This window comes from Pongo abelii, chromosome 17, assembly GCF_028885655.2.
Source record: "Pongo abelii isolate AG06213 chromosome 17, NHGRI_mPonAbe1-v2.0_pri, whole genome shotgun sequence".
NCBI lineage: Eukaryota > Metazoa > Chordata > Mammalia > Primates > Hominidae > Pongo > Pongo abelii.
This window is the reverse complement of record NC_072002.2, coordinates 53,084,794-53,108,743: the sequence shown is the minus strand read 5'-3', so window position 1 is coordinate 53,108,743 and position 23,950 is coordinate 53,084,794.

The window sequence follows — 23,950 nt, the reverse complement described above, 5'->3', positions numbered from 1 at the left end:
CTTTAATTTGCTGGAATTTATATTTGGGATATTTTCTTGTTGTTTTTAAGAAAGGCTTATGAGTATTAAACTTTCTGAGTGTCCTCATATTTGAAAACTGCCTGTTGCTGTCCTACTTGAGCTAGATCTTGGCATGTACTATGATAGTATTATATAGTCATATAATAATACTATAATATCCTGTGTGTTGTATTTATGTGGACTACTTTATTTCTTCCCATAATATTTGAGACCTGGGTGCTTTCCCCTCTGAGCTAGGAGCGAGCTAGCCAAAATCTTTAGAGTTTTATTCTGGCCCTGGCCCTACATCAGGCAGATGGCTCCTGTAATTCTAGCAGCATGGCTCTATTCAATTCCTCATCTGCTCTTGAGATGTTATCATGTCTGACTGGCTTTCCTTGTCCTAGCGGCAGATTCATTTCACCAGGTTGTAGGGTGCTCACCATTTCCATAGACTCTATGGGTTATTTGTTCCACCAGATGTGTGGAGTCAGAAAATTCATGTCTACCAGAAACACAGCCCTTTCATTCACGCCTCCATTTTGCCCAGTAGTTGTGTCTAAAACATGTCAGTCAAAAGAGAGAATATGTTAGCATATAGTCAGTTTGCTCCATATTTGAGAATAATCATGAGAATTCTCAATATTGTTACTTCTATTCTATTCCAGAATCTTGTGTTTCTTTCTTGAGCTCAACTCAGGAATTGTATGGCATTTGTCAGTGTCCCTTATTCTGGGGTAGCTGTAAGAGAATTTCTTTTGTGATTTTGACTATATTTTGGGTCATTTTTTTAACATCACCTTCAAGAGTCTCCCCCAGTTGTCTCTGAATCTCCAAGTTTGTCCTGCATATTCAACTGGGAAGTTCTTCCATGCTTTCGTGTTAGCCTTCAGTGATGCATGTTTCTTGCAGGACCCATGGGAGCAACATTTTATCACTGCCCCTGATACCAGCCCTCCCCTGCCAACATGGCTTCCTTTTCCTGGAGGCTGCCTTTCTCCTAGATTCCTCAACATTGCTAAGGCCCCAAGCATCCAAAAGTACTATTATGTTATACTTAGTCCTCACAGCCCCTCTATACACTTACTGAACTTTGTCTCTGGAGAACTAAAGTTGTCTGGCCTATAGTCAGAATCTCATGAAATCCTTCTTCAAATCAATGTATTGAGCTTTCTTTGCAGCCTACTTTATCCTTGTACTCAGACCTGGTCCATGTAGCTGGATTAGGGGAACAGCCATATTCTTCAACTCTCTATCATTCCATGTCCTTATAAGCCTGACAGAGAATGAAGAGGACAGGGATCAGATGTCAGTACACCAATTCCTTGGAAAGAAACCTACATCTCAGTTTAAAAATGTTATGATAACGATGTAAAAATAATTTATATATTAGTGTATGTTTGTGTGTATGTGTTAAGATCAATACATCTGGCTCAGTCTTTGTGTAAGTCCCTATATTTGTGTATAATGAATTTCCTGAAATCATTAATAGGAATGCAAAATGTTTAAACTTTTTCTCCTAAGAAACCCTAAAGCATCATACTGACAGAAAAAGTGCCTGTATCATCACAGTCTTTCTGTGGTGTGTCTTTTTTATTGTTTTAATGTTAGCCAACTTAATGAATTAAAAATAAGCATAGTTGATTTAATATTTCTTTGCTTACTAGTAAGACTAGGTATTATTACATATGCTTACTGGAGAGTTGTATATCTGACCCTGTCCTTTATCAATTTATTTTGTTGGTGTGCTTTTTTTTCTTATTGATTTATGTATAAATATTTCTATCAATCAATCTTCTATCTTTTTTTATGTTTTGGTCATAATATTCTTTAGGAAAAGTGAGCATGCACTTTTATGTGGACTAATCTTTTTTTTTTTAATGTGGACTGATCTTTTTTTTTTTTTTCTTTTTTGAGATGGAGGAGTGCAGTGGCACGATCTCAGCTCACTGCAACCTCCACCTCCCAGGTTCAAGCAATTCTCCTACCTCAGCCTCCTGAGTAGCTGGGACTACAGGTATCCACCACCATGCCCAGCTAATTTTTGTATTTTTAGTAGAGATGGGAATCTCACCATGTTGCCCAGGCTGGTCTCGAACTCCTGACCTCAGGTGATCCACCCATCTTGGCCTCCCAAAATGCTGGGATTATAGGCATGAGCCACCGTGCCCAGCCTATGTGAACTAATCTTTATAGGTCCCCTTTACATCATTCTTATCCCAATGGCCTCTGTCTTCATTTTTTGATATTGTTGTTATGTTTTCATTTTCTCTCAATCTCCACTCTTAAACCTGTGACTTGTCACTTTGAAACCTTGCTTTGCCTTTTGCCTGATACATTCCTGGACATCCACCCCAATTTCCATTCCCTGGTCAGAAGTCTTTGTATTTGTCTTAATATCTCTGTTCTAAATGATGGGTTTTGTTTTTCTCTGGGTTGATAACCTCTGGGAAGATAACCTCTCTATTCTATCTCCTCTTCCAGTTTTGTACTTTCTTCCAATATTAAACCCCATCCCACAGCCCATTTACTCTCTTTATTCTCCTGTTTTCTAGATAGAATCTGACATGTAACATTTACATAAGCAAGTGAATAGTTTTAATGTATTTTGTGCCCTTCCTCTATATATGAATATTACAGAAACAATGAGACTGCACGCCAAGCAATTTCAGGAATTATAAAACTATGGATGTATGTGAGACAATGCTTGTAGACTTACAATACAGCAAATTTTCTCAGAAGTGAATTAAAAGTTGTCTAAGGTAAATTGTCAGTTTCTCCTGCTGTAGACATTCCTGACAATTTGCTCATGCTAGAAAGCCAAGAGTCATCCCTTTAAAAATATTACTCATAGGAGACATAGTGTCTTCTATTGTGTGTAATTACAATGAATTATTTCAGATAATAACATTGCAAAATGATAAAAATGTTGTATGGCCCCTGTCCCTTGTGTACTGCCCTATCCACGTCCATATTGCCTTATAATAAAATGGCAAATGGCTTCTTTGCTTTTTGGTTTGGGTAGGTACGGGCTGAGTTGACATACTCTTGAATTTCATCAATTTTCAATCAAATGCTCTACATAAACTTGGCTTCTCTCAGCTGCCTGAGCCCATTACTAAGTTGTATATTCCTTTTTCATTGCTCCATCACAGTGCTATAGATTTGAATGACACAAGTCATCTGTGATTGCGCTTATGAAAGGTTCTATAGCAACTTAAGATATTGTTTTCAGATTGGACCACATTGTGCAACTCATATCCTAGTTCTGCCTTGACTCCCAAAAGGACTTCTTATGTAGATAATAATATATTTGAATAGAAAACATCCAGTCCAAAATATTTGCACACACAGTAATTGAATGACTGCAGCTAGAAGATAATTTTCTTATTATTAATCCTGAACAGTTTAGCTCTACAGAATACCTGTACATTTCCAATATGTGCTCAGTTTCATTGAATTTTTTTTTCTCTCTGACATCTGGTTATTTAATCTTCTGCCAACATTGTGTCTGTAAAGCATATTTTTCCAGCTATGCCCACTCAGCTTTTAGACTATTGATGTTTTCATAGAGAAGAGTGCATGTGTGTCAAATTATAGCTATTGATCTATGTTTGTTTGTTAATGCATACAGTTGTTTAGACAGTGTTATGGCTTGATTGTGGATGTATAAATAAAATGAGGGAAAAGAAAAAATACTTCTTTTTTATATAAATTTCATTGTTGAGTAAACACTGTTTATTTGAATCGAAAATGCATTGGAATCAATGTTTCTTTAGATATGAGTTATCTTTTTCCATTTTTCAGTATCAAATGGAAGTAACAGGATGTAGAGCTATAATATAGAGAGAATTCTATTTTTCAACAAAATAAATCTTTTTTAACCATATTGTGTCAAATTATCTTAAAAATAAATTTTCTGTATACTCCAAAATATTTCTCCCTATTAAATACTGTCAAAACAAGATTTATTTTTTTTAATTCACACCTATTAAAGATTCTTTGCTAAAAGTTTTCAAATTTAACATCTTGCTTGAGTAATTTTGTTTCTAGCCATTTTCCAGTACTGATTTTCCCTACTTATTCTGTGCAATATTTAGGATGAAGCTGCAATTTAAATAGCTTTAAAAGTATTAATATTGACCTTTATTTTCATCAAAACTGGCAAAAAGCAATGCACAAACATAATGTTATCATCGTGCAATTTCAGTGTGTGGCAGTCTTAAGGCAGATATAAAGAGAAGTAAAGCATGAGTTATTTGAGAGAATGTAAACATGAAGGCCCATATTTAAGATAACTAACAATCAAACATCCAAACATACAGTAAGTTGCAATTAGAACTCCACTTCACAACTACATGCTTTTGGCTAGGCATTGTGGCTTATGCCTGTAATCCCAGCACTTTGAGAGGTCGAGGTGAGAGGACTGCTTGAAGCTAGGAATTTGAGACCAGCGTGGGCAGCATAGCGAGACTCTGTCTCCACAAAAAATTTTTTAAAATTAGCAAGATGTGGTGGAACATGACTAGTCCTAGCTACTACAGTGGCTGAGGGGGGAGGATTACTTGAGCTCAGAAGTTTGAGGCTACAGTCAGCTATAATCACTCCCCTGCACTCCAGCTTGGGTGACAGAGCTTTGGACATTTCACAGAGCTTCCATACCCATGACCTTAAGCAGCATGCTACTGATGAGAAATGTGTACTTTTTCTGAGAAACACACCTCTTTGACTTAGGGAGGAGACTTACAAAAATGAAACAAAGTAATTTGCTGAAGACCATATAGCTAATCATTATCACATTAGAACTAGATCTGAGGTATCCCAAGCCCAGATTGCCTTGGAAAATGCTTATTACTTAAACAAGAATCCAATATGTTTTAGCACAATACAGGAAAAACTACAGTATACCAAAGGCCTGAGTTTATATCTGGCTCTACCACTTACAAAAGGTTTGACCTTATGCATGTCACTTATTCTCTTCCTTCATGTCTGAATGAATCCTCAAATCTTTAGGTTGCTTTAAAGATTAAATAACAAATTTTTAGGAGCTTAAATAGTATGCTAGAAGCTGAGGATATATCGATGAATAAAACATAATTCCCACTTTCCAGAAGAGCACATTCTTTTGGAAGAGAAAGAAAAGCAAACTAACATTCAGTGAGAGTACTGATCCATGAATAAAGATCAACACAGGTGTTAAAGGAGCACCTGGAGGAGCACCTGTCCACGTCAGGCCAGGTGGGGCTGAGGATGAGAAAAAGCTTCCTGAAAAGATGGTGCTTGCCTTGGTTTTGAACAGATACACAGATGCCATTCAGGAAGGCAAGAAGACATTCCAGGAAGAGGGATCTGCAAGTGCAAAAGAAAGAGGCAGATAAACCATAATAATTTTCAGGAACTGCAAATGATCCCATATATAGTCTCTGGATAGGGAAATGAGAATATCGAGAGGAGTCATAAACTCTTATAAACTTTAAAAAATTTATTTTGATGTGTTTCGATTTTATTCGAAAACAAACATGTACCAGTAAAGTATTTTGAGTACAGGATTTTCTTTGAAAGATCAGTTTGATGACACCGTAAAGTATTTACAGTATTAAAACTATGTTCAGACCCAAAGAATGTATTATAGGATAAATACATTTCCTTTGTTTATAATTTTTAATTGTTTTCGAAACTAATAATCTTTTTTTAATAGTTATTATATATCCCTCCATTTGTTTTTACTTCTTCACTTTGAACAGGCGTATACTCCAGTTGCCTCTTAGGAAAGTGTGTATACGAAGGATACTTGAGACTTTTCGCATCTAAATCTTCATTCAACCTTCAGATTTATTGACTACTTGCCCAGGAGTAAATTCCAGTTGGAAATAGTTTTCCCTTAGATTTTGGAAGTATATCTGCTTGCCTTCCAGATTCTGGTGTTATTGATCTGAAATTTCATGCCTTCTGCTCTGCAATTCTTTGAATGAGACAAATCCTTTCCTCCTGTGGGATCTCCCCTCCATCCCTCCTCCCCTTCATCTCTATTATTCAGAAAATTCATTAAGATGAGTCTTGGCTTGAATTTAATGGGTCTTTTCCATCTGGAAATCTATGTCCCTTAGTTCTGAGACATTTCATTTTATTATTACCTTGATAACTCCCCTCTCCACCATTCCTCATTTTCTATTTTCTCTTTCTGTGTCCTCCATTAAATATAGGAATTTCTGGTTTGACCCTTTAATGATCTTACATTTGTCTATTTTCTATGTCTTAATAATTTTGTTCTAGTTTCTAAGAGATTTTCTTAATTTCAGTTCTAACTCCATCCATTTTTACTGTGTAACTTATGCATTTTAAAAAATTCTAAGTTATCCTGTTTATAACATTGTATTTTCATGAACGAGCTATTGTCTCTCATCCACCAAATATAACTTCCCAAGGCAAAGTCTATTCACCAACATATTCTGAGTGCTTGGAACAGTAGCTGGCATAGATGCTTTATGCTCCTGCTTAATGAATATTTGTTACATGAATGAATAAACGATGCTCACTGAAGCATTCAATTATAGTTTCATTGACGATTTCTTCAGATTCCTGTTTTGTCTCTATTTCTTTTGGTTTGTTATATTGTGTGATTTTCTTTCTTGTCTTTCATTTAAAATACTTTACTTAAAGACAAAATAAAACAAATCAATGGTGAACCTTAGATATTATGCATACTTAAGAGTGAGTGTTGATGACAAACTATGCATGTCATGGGCAGGGCTAGAATGGCAGACTCTACCACAGTATTATATGATGGGGACTTGGCTGTCTCATTCTCTTTGTCTTTTCCAATATCTGCACATCTTTTGTCTAGGGCTGGGGAATTTCCTTGTGGAATAATACTTCCAGTCTTCTGCCTAGGGGCAATAGTCCTCACTTTCAGAATTCTGGGAGTTTGCTAAGGGAAAATAGCTACAGAAGTGGAGAATACATATGTAGCTTCTTTTGTTTGTTTTTTCAATTCTTTCATTTTTATCACAGCGTCTCCATCCCTCACCTTTGCCCATCTCTGAGGCAAGTACATTGCTGTGCATGCTCTCTCAAGGGTAAACTTTATTTATTCTTCTGAGTGGAGGAGGAGTCTCTTGACAGCATGGACTTTGAATTGGAAACTTTCTCTCAAACTGTTCATTTAATAAATGCCAAAAAAAGTCCACTCTATTTTCAAACCCAATCTGAAACTCCCAAACTTGACAGTATCTGGTACTTCAATTTCTGACTTTTTTTCCAGAGTGGATCATATTTCTGTGTTTTATACCATAAAAGTAATTATCCTCTCTAACTCTCCAGTCTGCTAAATCAGTTATTACTCATATAACTGTTTATTCAAAAGTTTTGCTTCCCGTTTTAGTTTGATGTTTTCTCCTGTTAAATTTTCTTTGTTTTTGTGGGCTTATTTTTTTGCCAAGTTGCCATTGTAATGCAGTTTCAAGAAAGAAGAGCTATAAATGTATACGTTTTTGTCCCAAAATGTACAATTAAATTGTTATGAACAGAAGGAGAGATACAGAGAAAGAAAACTGGAAATACCACCATTTCTTAGAACAGTTCTTCTATAAACAGCAAGAACACCTGTAAATTATTTTTTGTAGCAGAGTCATTAATACTGTAGGTATATTTCAGGTTTCTTTTTCAGTACTACTACTGCAACTCTGGTGTGTTAAAAGAGTGATCATGCTACCCAAAAAGAATTGTTTTCTCTTTGTAACCCTTTGCATGTTCTGTGTCTAGTTGAAACTTTCTGGTACTTCTTTTCTTGTTTTAACCTGGGAGACTCTCTTATATACCTTAAATATAGCAAAAATATCATTATATTACACATATGTACCACTGATAGAATTGTTTTAGGTAGCATAGATGGCTAAATTGAACAGCAGAAGTCTTCCCAAATAACTTGCCATTCTCTCTACTCCAATTCACTTTCCAATCTCTAACCCACTAGTTTTCCTACTCACATTTTTGTGCACTTTAGGAATTATTTAACTCTGCTTGTTACATATATTAGATTTATTTATGAAGGTTGAGTGATGGAAAGAGACTTAAAATCAGACAGACCTAGATTTGAACCTGAATTTGGCCTTCCCTGCTAGCCACATGACCTGAAACCAGTTATCTAATGCTCTGAGCTGCAGTTCTGTAATCCTTAAAATGGGAATAAAGTAGCACACACTTCATTAGGCAGTCATGAAGCATAACGCATTTGATAAACTGAAAGAGTACAGCTTTTTTTCTACATATTCATTTATAAGTGATAAATAGATAAACTATCAACAGTTAGAAAAGAGGTCTATATTTTGATGAGCCTATGTACATACTATATTCAAATATTTTAAATTTGAGTAACTAACGGAGCTGACTGAAAAATCTCTAAAAATAAAGACAAGATAATCAGCAGAAAAGCAGAATGAAAAGGAAACCTGAACTTGTCAGGATTGGTCAGGAAGAGTCATTTAACTAGGATACCTTCTGACCATAAAGTCTGTTTTTTTTCTTAGTTGAGGCTAAACATCTTATAATATGAATTTAGTTATGTTTCCTGATTATATCTGGCACCCTGAGTGACATAAGAAAAAATATCAACAATTTTGTCAATCTCTACCCAGTGCCCTTAACAAGCCATGTTCCCCTCAGAAACACAGAGACAATCACAAATACAGCTATTAAGGATTCACATTCTGTGACCTCTAGGGCTTGACCTCTTGGAAATATGCATTGCTCTGGGAATTCAGAGAAGGGAGAGAAATGCAGACTGGAAGATATGAGGTTGCAGATGGGAAGAGGCCTTAAGTAAAGACTGGAAGCATGTCCAGGGTTTGATGGTTTGAGGAGAGTGGGACACATTAAAGAAGGAGAATAGTTTAATTGAAGACCCAGACAGGGGCATGTGGAGAAACATACAGGAGACTGGTGGTATCAGAGAAAACCACAGCCATAGTTGGACAACTGGAGTTGGCCCCAAAACATCCAAAAGATTTGATTGTAAAATGAAAGTTCAGAGAAGTGAAGTGACTTATTCAAGGTCACAGAGCCAATTAGTAGCCAAGTCATAAATGCATCCTTTAGTCCAGGCCTCTTTTTGATTCTGCGTGCTAAGGTTCCCACGGAGTTTGAGTCAGCATTCTAGGTATTAGGGCAAATACATAGAGGCACACATATTTGATCAATTTTTATAAGAATCGTAAATTCGGAAACCCACACATAGTCAATGCTAGTAACTGTCACCTGGACCTGATATAAAAGCCAGGTCTGAAAATGCAGCCTGAAAATGAGCCAGCTTCAGTCTGGAGTTCTCCATTCACACAGCGAATATAGCCCACATCTAACAGACACCCTGTACGATATGCACATGAGTTGCATATGGATAATTGCACACTGGTTACATGACTTCTCGCTCAGGCCCTGCTTCCCATGGCATTACACTGGGCATCGCTTAGGCCCACAGTACGTCTCATGAATGATTTTCTCCTTGCGCTGGTCCATGTCCTGTTTCTTTTTGCTCATAATAAGGTAAAGCGCCCCAGCACATTTTTGTCTCCTACTTATTCCTGTTTCTGTATTCCATTTCTTGGTTCTAATCTCCATTAAAATAAAGACTAGAAAGGAGAATATCCCCCAAATAATGGGTAGAGTCTTGACATCAGGAATGGTACTCTATACCTAATTGGGCACAAGTCATGACTTGGCTACTAACTGGCTTTGTGACCTTGAACAAGTCACTTTACTTCTCTGAACTATACCCAACTGGGCACAAGTCATCATCCACCTTCTTTCTGTTTTCCTGAAATGAGTCGCTGTCTTCTCACCTTCCTTGTAAGCTCCTCTATGCAGGAACTGTGATTTATGCTTTGTCCTCCAACCCACAAAAACACAAATTGCCCAGCCTAAAATTTGGGCATCTAGCATCTAACAACTGTTGATTGATGGGTGGATTGGTTGAAAGCAGAATGAGTATTACTGGCCCAGTAATTATGCTGATGGATGAAGAGAAAGGAAACAAAATTCATTAATGCAAGTATCATTGATCATTGTAGCCTTCTCTGTAGCAGTTTCCCCATTTTTGTGTATCTTGTGTATCCCCATCTGCCCTGGAATGCCTTGTGTGGTTATCCAAGAATATCTTCCCTACACTTTCTCCCCCTCATGTAAACTCTCACCTCTTTCTTCCCCTGGTACCTCCTGTGCCTTCTTGGGGTTTGAATTCTTAAAAGAGAGCATGTAAACATTCTCCTGCAGCCTGCCGCCTGCCAGAGCCAAAGGCGTTGTCAGCGACAAGCCAGCAGCGGCAGCACGGTGCTGGGCTGTGTTTTTGCAAGTACAAGACAGAAAATCCATGTAATTACCTCTGAAGCCTGAGAAGCTGTGCCGCCTGACAGAACAGCATGTGTAGGAAGCACTTTGTCAGGCCTCTGCTGACTAATTCCCCACTCCACCTGGGGTTGTGTGTGTGAGTGTGTGTGTAGGCATGGGTGTGTGTGAACACGCTGGCATCTGTAAGTCCCACCAGCAGCTCACCGATATTTAACTCCAAGACTCCAGCCCCTCTCTTATTTACTGGCAATCCCAGCACTGCTTTATCTTAATTCAGAGGAAATCTGGGCTTTGGAAGGCCCTCAAGATGGCCTTACAGCGTGGCAGGAGGCAGTCTTCCCTTTCCCTGGCATTCAGTGCCGCTGCTCAGAAATAGAGCAAAATCTACTCCCTGCAACATGTTGGCCATAAAGAAGTCCAAACCCGGCATTCCTGAAGGTGAGAAAACCAAATCTTCCCAAAGTAGAGTCCCGGCTTCATCCTGAGAAGCTGTAGGACCCAGAGCATCTCAACATGTGCTCTTGGATCTTGCAGCCTCATTCATTTAACGGTGTTGCAAATTAGCTTGAATGTCTAGGTCCACTTTCCAGGGGAAACCTAGACTGAGAGGGAAGTCCCATGGAGTCAAAGAGGAGAGATGTAGTTATTCTTTATCTTGCCTTACTACAATTATGAACCTTGGATGATTCTTTACCTCTTGCTGACTGATAACCACATATGATGAGGGAATAATTGAGTGACAGAACTGGGTTCAAAGCATATGTCTGTTAGTGACTATATTGGGGCTTTCCCCACGAAATTGCAATATCTTAAGGTAGAAGGTTTGGTCTTTTTTTCCTCCATCTCTGTATCACCAGCACATGTAACAGTGTTTGGCATACAGTAAGGACACCATAAATATTTGTTGAATGAATGAAAGAATTAATAAATGAACGCATCAAGACAATTCAGCTTTCTGAGTTTCTTTTTTTTTTCACATGTTAAAAAAAGTTCAATAACATTGACTTTCCAAGGTGATAGTGTAGGTGAATGGAATAAAACAGTCATGGGACTCTATAAATAGGCACTACCTTATTTCCCTATCGTCAAAAACAAACAGCTTAAGGAACATTTTTCCCCAATTAATGGTTGGCACCCTGAATATGATTCACTCTATGACATGCCTGGAGTTTTGCCATGGACATGTTTGGCATCATGTGGAGAAAGAAATAACCATAAGGGGAAGCTCACACTATTGTGTAGAAACTTGTTTCTCCCTGTAGCCTAACAGATAAGTTCCAAAATCTATAAGAATCCCAGTAGGAATCTAGGAGGCAGGCATACAGCTCAGTGGGCAGCCAGTGTTAAGACTCGCTGCCAGGCCTTCTGGATCCCTTGGTTGCAAATCCCACTCCCCCCAAGCAGAGAGGCTGTGCTTTCAATCCATTCCCTTTCCAATTGCTTTGGACGAATAATTTGATGCACAGATTTATAATAAAAGATAGGGAGCTAGAGATGAAACTCTTTACTTGGATATTTGCATTTTATGAGTGTACACTTAAATGTAAGGAATGGGTCAGTATTCGTGACATTTAAGGTATCAGTGAAAAATAAATCTCTGATTGCTTGAGAGGTCATAAGGAATGGTTTACCATACTGTTGTACATTAGCCACCCATCACTGTGCCTGCTACACATGGGCTATCAATGAACAGTGGGTTTCAATTTTACTCATGAAGCTGGCTTTGCTACCAAGTTCTTTGAGTGGGAATACTCCTTGGCTTCAACCTATTGCTTTGATAAACTTTACTTTTTTGGAAACTTTGTGTTTGGAAAGTATGAGCAGTCATGTATACGCAACATCACTGGTGTTAGACATGGAAGGTGGCTGTAATCAGCCAAACCAGGCCCCAAAAATTCCCCACAGAATGTCTGCTAATGTTTTGTCAGCTGAGTTTTATATGACTTAAGCAAAAAGACAGAGCCCCATGAGCAGCATGGCTGGAATTATGAGAGCTAATAATGATAATGATGAATAATTCATAAATGATAAATCTGTGGTGTTTCCTACATAGAGATTTCTCTAAAGGACTTGGGCTGAGAGACTTAAGCAGCAAAGCACTTTCTAAGTGTGCAAGGGTTAATGAAGAAATAGAGTAAGACTAACAGGAATTCTTTCTCTGCTGGCCCAGGATTTAGTGCCAGAGGAAGGGGCTTTGCTTTTCTCTCCTGCCCCTGACCCTCAGGCTACCACCTTGATTAGTAAACACAATCATATCTGACTTGTATATGCTACTGTTCATGCTACCAACTATCCCTTTTGAAAATCTAATTTAAATAAGAACTTCCATTCCCCCACAGTAAATATTGAAGGTTCTCGAATCTCTAATAATAATAAAAGTTCGTTAGTAAGAAGACTGCTATGGTGTGACTGTGTCCTCCTAAAATTCACATGTTAAAACTGAATCACCAAAGTGATGGTATTAAGAGGTGGGGCTTTTAGCAGCCTTATAAAAGAGGTGGAGAGAACTGTTCACCCCTTCCACCATGTGAGGAAACAGCAAGGAAATGGAGCAGCCCTCGACAGACACCGAGTGTGTTGGTACCTTGATCTTGATTTTTCAGTCTCTGAAACTTTGAGATACATTTCTATTGTTTATTTGCTACCCAGTCTCAAGTATTTTGTAATAGCAGCAAGGATGGACTAAGCACCAAAACTGTGTGGCCCCAAATTTTCGGGGTTTTGTTCTTACATTAACTTGTAAACTGTATTTCTATTATACTTAGCCTAGTTTGAAGAATTGGTCAGTAAATCGACTCCCCTTATACCTCTTTCTAATAGATATCAGTTTCATCTTGTTCCAGAAAATTACTTTTCTCTCTCTTGTTTTTGTGAGTTCTAAATAGGGTGTGAGATAAGAATTAAGTCTACAACTGAAAATATTAATTATTTCTGTGTGAAGAGTAAGTGGTAGCTTGAGGATTCATGAGGAGAGAATGAAGTAAAAGAAAGCATAGGATGGGAGAAAGTGTTCATGAAATATCTGGGCAGAAACTGGAAAAATAAGGGTCAACATCAACAAAAATGATCTAACTGTATATTAAAAATAAAACACTGCACTGAGTTCCACTAAAACATTTTAGTGGAGAGCATAGCAGCATATTCACTCTTTCTATTCCCAAGGAATGTAAAACTGACTTGATATGCAGGGCATTAAGAAATAAACAAAAGTTGTTACATAATCATACATGTGACAATATGGGAGATGTTGGGGAAAACAGACAATTAATTGTGAAAGGAGTAGTAGTGGGGAAGTACTGTAAGTTTAAAGGCCTAAGAAAGTCTGAAGAAACTCAAACCAGACGCTATCTCTGTTTACAAATTCTAAATGCCTGGTTTCACACAAATGCATCGAAAATATGCCCCCACAATAAAACAAGTTCTGTGAAAGTTAAATAGCATATGCTACTCAGAGTTCACTCTACGTAGGCAGCCAGTCTCCCTAAATGAACAAGAGGGTGGCTGGGAGAGATGACCAGTAACATCAGCTCACTGGACAGGTTTTTCTGAATGCCCTTGAACCTCAAATTAGACTGGGAACTTACAGAGACCCAAAGAAAGTGAAGATGTGAGCATTTTCCTTTGTCTGTCACTTGCAGACTGTGTGGCCTTGGTCAAATAATATCATTCTGATCTTGTTTTCCCTTCTGTAAGGACAGAATAAGCTGGGAGTGGTGGCTGACACCTGTAATCCCAACACTTTGGAAAGCAGAGATGGGTGGATCACCTGAGGTCCAGCAGTTCAAGACCAGCCTGGCCAACATGGTGAAACCCTGTCTCTACTATTAAAAAAAAAAAAAATTAATCAAGCATGGTGGTGTGCACCTATAATCCCAGCTACTCATTGGCTGGCAGGAGAATCACTTGAACCTGGGAGGCAGAGGTTGCAATGAGCCAAGATTGTGCCACTGCACTCCAGCCTGCCTGGGAGACACAGCAAGACTCCATTTCAAAAAAAAAAGACAGAATGATAGTAACAATTCTAATGCTATCTATCAGTGTCATGAAGTGATTAGATGAGACAGCACATATCAAAGCACTTTTGGATGCTTAAGTACAATGCACAATTTTTAACAGCTTTCTTGAAGTATAACTGACAAAAAATAAACTGTAAATTTTTAAAAAGTATAATTTGGCAACCTTTGACATATGTGCCCCTGAAACCATCATCCTAATCAAGGTAGTGAACATATCCATCATGTCCAAAGTTATGCTCCTTTGTAATACCTCTTTCCTGTCTTTCTCTCCATGCACCTCCCCAGGCAACTACTAACCTGCCTTATGTCACTGTAGATTAGTTAGCATTTTCCAGAGTCGTATAAATGGAATCATGTAACATGTTCTCTTTGTTTTGTTTGGCTTCTTCTACTCAGCATAATTATTTTGAGATTTTCCCATGTTGTGTGTTACTCATTTTTACTTTATTCATTTTCATTGCTGAGTAGTATTTTACATACTCCACAAATTGTTTATCCATTCACCATTGAAGAATATTTGGGTTGTCTGCAGTTTTTAGCTATTATAATAAAACGGTTATGAACACTTATGTACGAATAGTTATGTACGACTAATTGAATAAGCTTTCTTTTCTCTTAGGTAAATATCTAGAAGTAGAATGGCTGGATCACATAACAGATTACATTTAGCTTTTTAAAAAAACTGTCAAACTGTTTGCTGAAAAGATTGCTCCATTTTACATCCTTACCACCAGTGTTTGCAGGTTTCACTTCCTTCAAATCTTTGCCGAAACAAAACGTGATTAGCCTTTTAAATTCTAGTCATTGTGTAGGTGTGTGGTGGTGTTACCTCACTGGAGTTTTAATTTGCAGGACTCTAATAACTAACAATGTTCTGCATCTCACGTGCTCATTCTTCATTCCTTTTTAGTTAAGTATCTGTTTAAATATTTTGCCCATTTATATTGAGTTGCTTTTTTTCTTATTATTGAATTCTGGAACTCTGGATATAGGAGATTTTTCAGAAATAGGATTTGTAAATATTTTCTACTTTTCTATAGCCTTTTTTTCTTAACAGTGTCTTTTGAAGAGTAGGTTCTAATTTTGATAAAGTCAAATTTGCCAATTTTTTTCTTTTTAATAAATAGTGCTTTGGTGTCCTATTTAATAAATTTTTGCCTATCCTTAGTCACAAAAATTTTTTTCTATATTTTTTTCACTAGAAGTTTAATAGCTCTAGATTTTATATTTAAATGTATGATCTATTTTGAGTTGATTTTTCCATACGGTGTAAAGTGTAGATTAAAGTTCATTTTGTATGTGCATATTCAGTTGTTCTAAAAACATGGGTTGAAAATACTTTTTCCACAGGACTGCCTTTGCACCTTTGTCAAAAAATTATTTTATACATATATGGACAAGTCTGTTTCTGAACTATATTCTCTTCCATTAACTTATTTATCTATTTTATGCCAATACTACACATGCTGTTTTGATTATTACAGTTTTGCAATAATTCTGAAAATCCTGTGATGTCAGTCCATTGACCTGTTTCCCTTCTTCAGAGGTGTTTTAACTATTGTGTTACATTTCTGTATGAATTTTAGAATTAGCTTTTCATTTAGCAGTAATTTATATCTTAACAATAGTGAATATTCTGGCCTATGAACAAGATACGTTTCTTTATTTAACTAATTCTTTAATTTATCTCAACATTTTCTTTTAGTTTTAAGGATACATGTCTTTCATATTGTTTGCCCAACGAATCTCTGAAGATCTTACAGTTTTGATTTCTTGTAAGTGATATTTTTAAAATTTAAAGTTCTTATTGTTTATTGCTAGTACATATAAATATATTTCTGTATTATAATCCTGCATCTTGCATTCTCTCTAACCTAACTTATTACTACTAGTAGCATTTTGGTAGATTCCATCAGATTTTCTACATAAATGATCAGTTAAACATCTTTCTTTCCAATATGGTGCTTTTAGTTTCTTTTCCTGGCTTCATGGCACACGTCATTTTACTTAGCCTGTCATTTAATGTTGACTGGAAGTGGCATATTTGTCTTGTACCTAATATTATAAGGAAAGGATTCGTTTTTATCATAGTGTATGATGTTATTTCCTGGTTTTTTTTGATAGATTTCCTTTATCTGGTTGAGAAAATTCCCTTCTATCCTTAGATTGCCAATAATTTTTGTCAAAAATAGGTAATAGATTTGGTCAAATACTTTTTCCCTTTGATTCTATTTAGCAGAGCATGTGATTTTTTTTCAATTTGTTAATATAATTAGTAGCATTAATTGCTTTTTCATTGGTAAATTAATCCCACATTCCTAGGATAAATGTCACTTAATCATTATATACTATCCTTTTATATATTGCTGAATTCAAAGAGCCAATATTTTGTTTAAAATTTTTGCATCTAGTCACATGAAGAATATTGGTTTGTAGTTTTTTAAATTAATAATCCCTTTATTTTCTCTATCAAGGTAATATTGAAATCAATATCTACTGAAAGAGTGTGAGTGGAGTTGGTATTATGTCATACTTAAATGTTTGTCCAATACATCTAAATTGTTGAAATACTAGGCAAAAAGTTGTTCTTAATGTTTTATCAACACTTCTTAATATCTATAGACTCTGTAGTGATGCCACATGTCTCATTTCTGTTATTGGTAAATTGTGGCATTTCTCTTTTTTTCCTCATCAATCTGGCTAGAGTTTTACCAATTTAATCAGTCTTTTCAAAGACCCAGCTCCTGGTATTATTGATTTTCTTCTGGTTACATTTAAAAAATATTTCACTGATTTGCACCTTATACTTTATTATTTACACTCTTCTTTTTATTTTGGGTTTCATTTGTTCTTTGTTATCTACCTTCTTATGGTAGAAGCTGTGGTCATTTATTTGGGAACTTTTATCTTTTCTGAAAAGACGTTTAGTGCTATAAATCCTGATTCTGCACGTATTTAATGATATCCCACAATTTTTAAAATGTATTCTCTTTGGTTTTTATTCAATCTCAAATACTGCCGTAATTCAATTTAGATTTTATTTTGCCTCATGGTTTATTTAGAATTGTGTTATTTAGTTTTCAAGTATTTTGGGATTTTTCAGAGCCCTGTTACTGATTTCAAATTTAATTCCATTGACAGAAAATAAATTAGATATTTTAAAATATATCAAGATTTATTTTATAGCCCAGAATATGGTCTACATTAGCAGATGTTCTATAAGTAATTTAGAAGAATACATATTCTCCGAGTGGCAAGAGATGTGTTCTATCAATATCAGTTATACCGAGGTGATTGATTTCTGTTCAAATTATCTATATTTTATTAATTTTCTGCCTACTAGTTCTATCATTATTAAAAGAGGAATATTAACATCATCTTGTATAATTGTGGACTTATCAATTTCTTCTTTTTTAAATCTGTTTTTGCTTTTTGTGTTTTGACACACTGTTCTGAAAGGCACATTTAGTATTGTTATATCCTCCTGATGCATTGAACCCTGTATCAGAGATGACTTTCATTTCCTTTGATATTATACTTCTGCCTTGATATCTATTTTGTCCTATGTTAATGTATCCTTTCCAGCTTTCTTTTAATTAGTATTAGCATGGAATTTATTTTTCTATACATGTTTTGTCATTATATTTACATTATGTTTATATCATTCTCATCATGATATTTACATTATTATTTTTGTAGGCAGCATTCATTGAGATTTGCCTTTTAACCAATTTAACAATCTATGCTTTTGAATTAGTGAATTTAGATTATTTACACTTAATGTGATCATTGATATGGTTATTTTAAATCTATCATCTTGTTATTTATTCTTTTTTTTGTTTCAGTTTTTTCTGATACTTCTTTTGCTTTTTCCCTGACTTCTTTTGGATTGAGAATTTTTTTTTCTTATTTCATTTTCCCCCCTTTCTAGGCTTATTAGTAGTAACTTTCAATATTGTCGCCTTAGTTGTTGCTTAAGAGTTTACAATATATACCTTTAGTTTATTACAGACTAACTTCAAGTGATAATATACCACTTCAGGGATAGTATAAGAATCTTAAGCATTAGACTTCCATTTCTCTTTTCTTGGCCTTTGTGCTATTGTTGTCAAACATTTTGCTTTTATATATATTATAAGCCACAAATTACAATTTTTTTATTTAAGCAGTAAATTATTTTAAAAGACATTTAAATAATAGAAAAAATTACATATTTACCATTACAGGTATTATTTCAGGTGCTCGTTTTTTGTATAGATTTATATTTTCATGTAGTATTTTCTATCTGCTTGAATCACTCTCTTTAAAATGTCTTGTAGTGTGAATCTTCTGATGATGAATTGTTTAAGCTTTTATATATCTGAAAAAAGTCTTTATTTCACTTTTAGTTTGTAAAAGATATTTTTCACATGGTATAGAATTCTAGGTAGTGTTTTTGTTTCCTATTTTGATTATTTAATAATTTTACTCCATGTCTCTTCCGTTGCATTATTTTTAGATGAGATATTTGCTATTTGTTATCATCCTTATCTTTGTTGTTCTGCATGCCTTCTTCAGCTAAAGGATTTATCTTCATTTCTGATTTTCAGCAATTTGACTATGATGTACTTTGTTACTTTTTTATTCATCTACCTTTTTTAAAAGTAAATTTTAGTATGTATATTTAAGGTATACAACATGATTCTATAATATATATGTAAATAGTAAAAAGCTACTATAATGAAGCACATTAGCATATCCATCATCTCAACATAGTTACCCATTTCTGTGGCAAGAGCAGCTAAAATCTATTCATTTATCATGACTCCCACATATAGGACAATTTGATTACCTATGGTCTTCATGTGATAGATCTCTAGACTTCTTTGTCCTACATTATTTGCTACTTGGTATTCTCTGATCTACATCTTTGTGTTTCTTTTGCTGGAGATTTCTTGAGCTTCTTGAATCTGTATGTATTAATAACTTTTATCAGATCTGGACAATTTTTAGCCATTATTTTTTTCAATTTTTTTTCTGTCCCCTCTTTCTGTCTCTCTCCTCTCCTTTGAGGATGCCAATTATACCTATAATAGGATTTCTGCATGTTTAATCTTTTTATGATTAATTTTGGACATTTCCCATTACTGTGTCTTCCAGTTCACTGTTTCCTTTATATTTTATAAGATGTGATACGATCCATCCAATAAACTTTTCATCTCAGATATCTAAGTTTTCATCTCTAGAAATTTGATTTGAACCATTTTATAATACATTCCATATCTTTCATTAATTTTTGAAGATAATTATCTTATTGTCCTTTTCCAATGGTTTTTTACATCTGCATCAGTCCTGAGTTGATTTCAGTTATTGATTATTCTCATAATGTATCCTATTTGCACACCCCTTTGAATGCCTAGCAATTTTTTTATTGGCTACCAGATATTGTGAATTATACCTTGTTAGGTACTGGCCACTTTTGTATTTCTATAAATACATTAGAACCCTGTTTTTTGATGTTGTTATGTTACTTGAAAAACCGACTCATCCTTTTACGTCTTGCTTCTGTTTTTCTTAGGTGGGTATGGAGTAGTGCTTCATATAGAGCTAATTATTCTTATTACTGAGGCAAACCCTTCCTTGGTATTATTCCCAATGTCTTATGGATTATGAGTGTTTCCAGTAGAGCTGGAGAAAACAGACTATTCCCTGTCCTGGATGAGTGCCAGCCTGTGTTAATTTTTTGGATAGTTATTTCCCTTGTCTTTCCATTTATTTGCTGATCAATATTATGCTGAGTACTTGAGAGTGGTTATTTGCAAATCTTCAGGGTTTTCTGTCTGCATACCTCTATCCTTTTTAGAGTTCTCTCCTATGAGCTCTAGCTCCCTTGGCCTCTCAAGATTCTCAGCTCTGTGTGTACAACTCAGGAATTTATCTGCTTTCTGCTTCATCTCCCTCTCCCTGATGTCATCTTCTAAAAATACTCTCTAGGCAATAAGTTTGGGTAAGTATAGTCGTACTTCCTTTATTTTCAATCACTCAGGAATAATTATATTTCATTGCCTTATGTCCAGTGACTTGAAAACAAATTTTTGCACATATCTAGTCCATTTTCTACATTTGTTTGGTTATTTCATGTATTAGGTTAAGTCCAGCCCTTGTTACTCCATCTGCACAGAAGCAGAAGTCCCTGAGGTAAAGTATTATTATTTAGAAAATTATTATGGCTTAAAAATATAAAGAATTTTTAAAGAACATGATAATAACAAACAAGAATAAATAGACATAAAAATAGACACATAAATAGATATAAATTTATTATTTTCAAAATATGCTAATGCATCTAAAGCAACCAGGGGGGCAAGAAAAATGGAGAGGAATAAAGAAGGGTTTTCTGTTTTTTGTTTTTTGGTTTTTTTTTTTGAGACGGAGTCTCGCTCTTTCACCCAAGGTGGAGTGCAGTGGCACTATCTCGGCTCACTGCAAGCTCTGCCTCCTGGGTTCATGCCGTTCTCCTGCCTCAGCCTCCCGAGTAGCTGGGACTACAGGCGCTCGCCACAGCGCCCGGCTAATTTTTTGTATCTTAGTAGAGACAGTGTTTCACCGTGTTAGCCAGGATGGTCTCAATTTCCCGACCTTGTGATCCACTGCCTCGGCCTCCCAAAGTGCTGGGATTACAGGCGTGAGCCACCGTACCTGGCCGGGTTTTCTGTTTTAAATATTCCTCCATCCTAAGCCTCATTATGTTTGTTATTATCTTTTTTATTCACTAGAACTCATCAAATAATTGTCCTTGACAAAAAAAAAAAAATCCACTATACGAAATGATTTGAAAAGAATTGGCTTTCTTAGTATAATATTAGCTGTCTTTAATAAACTACCTCTACTTGATTTTGCAGATGTGATCTGATCACAGATTTCACTTATCCTAAGCACTTGCATTTTTTCCAATATATTTGTCTGTTTCAGGCTTCTTTGTGCCTACTTATAATACATCTTTATGTTAGATGTATTCCGCAGGATTTTTGTCCGACTTGCTTCCTTTTCTAACGAGATACTACTCATTTGACCACCCTGAAGTTTTTATGACTTATACTGTGACTTTAACTCCCTGAAAGCCATAACAGAACGCATCTCTTCTTCTTTTATGATCTCTGTGTCCTATACCTACTACTTTCATGAAACTTAAACAATGCATTGCTCTTTTATCCTCCTTACTACAACTGTCAGATTTATTATATTATTATATATATTATTATATTCCACATATGTGTAGCACATTATCTGATGCATATTCAACAATATTTTCTTAAATGAATATCAGCACATATGCACAAATTAATAGTACCAAGTGTGTGAGGGTTTGTACGCAGTATAATTTGTCAGGCCCAAAGCCATGCTCCATTCTCTTTCCAACATGGGTTCCATTTCCACCTGTAACTATGACCACACACTGAGGCAACAATAGTGAGGAAGATCCTAACTTCACAGCCTACTCTATGGTTTCTCTTTGTTTGTTTATTATTTGTTTTTATAATGTGTTGATTTGATCTTGGACTCAGAGTTTCAATGGTACCCTGAATCATGTCCTGTCCTTTGAGTTTTAATTTTCTCCTTCTGTGTTAATACATAATTCAAGGAAGCATTAATTGATTTTGACAAGTGGTAAAACTGGGTGGGTGGGTCAAGGAGAAAGATTATGCCCTGAGATGAAGGAATGAGGCAACATCACCTTCCAATGCCCCTGCACATTTTTGCCTAAGGGTTTTTTTAAAATCTCAGCCTGCCAGGCAGTTGTAAGTGGTCTCAATTAATCGAGATTTCTGAAGCTAAAAATCAATTTCTTTTTTTAAAATTCACATTAAGGATCAAGATTATTTTATTATTACATAGAATGAATTCAGCAAATAGAAACCTATTCACTCACCCAGCACAAGGAAGACTCGAAGTAAGAACAAGGAAAAAGTAATGGAGATATGATTTAACTATGGCAATGCCATCAGTCAGACGTAGGTAGTACCGGTTCACTCACGCTTTCCTATCAGACTGAGGTGCTCTTTCTTTCCTTATTGTGTAAATAAATTCCACCCATCCTTCATGGGCCCTGTCTTCCAGGAAGCCTTCCTTATTGTTACCTGTTTTCTTCCAAATTACCTTAGCATTTTCAGCCTGAAACACTTAGTCTTGTGCTAACTTGCAAATCTTACATCATTGTATAGCATCCTATCATATACTGTGCTAGCTCTTCTTGGGACAGAATCTTGTGTTTTTCTTCAATAGTTTCCACAGTAACTGGCAAAAAATGAAGCATATAGGAAGTGTGTTGGTGAAGACTTTTTAATTACTGCTTTATAGCTTGGTTGATGAGACATGGGCATTTGTGAGCTTATTTTTTTAGCATTTCTTCCTATACCCATGTTCTCCAGGGGCATGCATGTAGAAGCTAGTGAAGGGCACTATGAAAACATATTTTTTTCTAACTTTGAGGAATGAGTCAATAATGTCTTAGGGAGACTGTGGAGTATTTACCCTCACTCTCTTCCCACCAACCAATTCCATGTTTGACATACTGAGCCTCCGAGCATACAGTCAGCCAGTCTTTCAAAACAGCAAGCAATCAAGTTTGCTGTTTGTTAAACTAGTACAAGAGCTTTTATCTTAATCTGAACCATGAGGCAATCAACTATATTTTGAGAAAATATTACACTTAATGACCTCTGATGCCTTTTTAATGTTCTTGAATTTTATTGAGCAATATATAAGAGAAAGAAAAAAAATCTATCAGAACTGCTGAACAGTTCTATTCACAAGCAAGCTATTTGTCCAGAATATTGAAGCAACAACAACAACAACAAATGTAGAAGACAACAGGTCAACTAATTGGGGAGAAGAAGTGGAAAAGCAATTCATATCAGGAAATAATTATAGTCCAACATTGTGCTGTAAACGAAAATCATTGTCATTAATAACAGCAATCTAGTTCTAAGGGAAGCTGATCATTGAAGACAAAGAAGTTTGTAGCTAACATCACCTCTTCCTCAGTCATTGCCATGAGGATTTAGGCATGGGCAGTACTCCACATTTACGGTCAGAAAAATCTATATAAGGTATTCTCTTATGGGAAAATTTCTTTGGCTTATAGACTTTTTTTATTGTTGTTTCTGGATACTGAAGTAAATTGTTCTATGGCTGTATCTGTGTTAAGCTTTTGCTATGGCTTCAATGTGTCTTCTAAAGTTCATGTGTTGGGAACTTGATTCTCAATGCAACAGTGCTGAGAAGTGTGGCCTAAAGGGAGATGCTTGGGTCATGGGGACATTGCCTTAAATAGATAGACAATGCCATTTTTATTGTGGGAGTGGGTTTTTAATAAAAGGATGAGTTCGGCCCCTTCTTGCCCTCTTCCTCTTACCGTCTTCTGTCTTTCTACCTTCCACCATGGATTGACACACAAAGAAGGCCCTTACCTTGGACTTCCCAGCTTTCAGAACTTAAGCCAAATACTTTTTTTTATTATAATTTACCCAATCTGTTGTATTCTGTTATAACATCACAAAATGAACTAAAACATCATATATGCCATTGTAAAAGGGCCATAGTAGCAAAATTCTGTT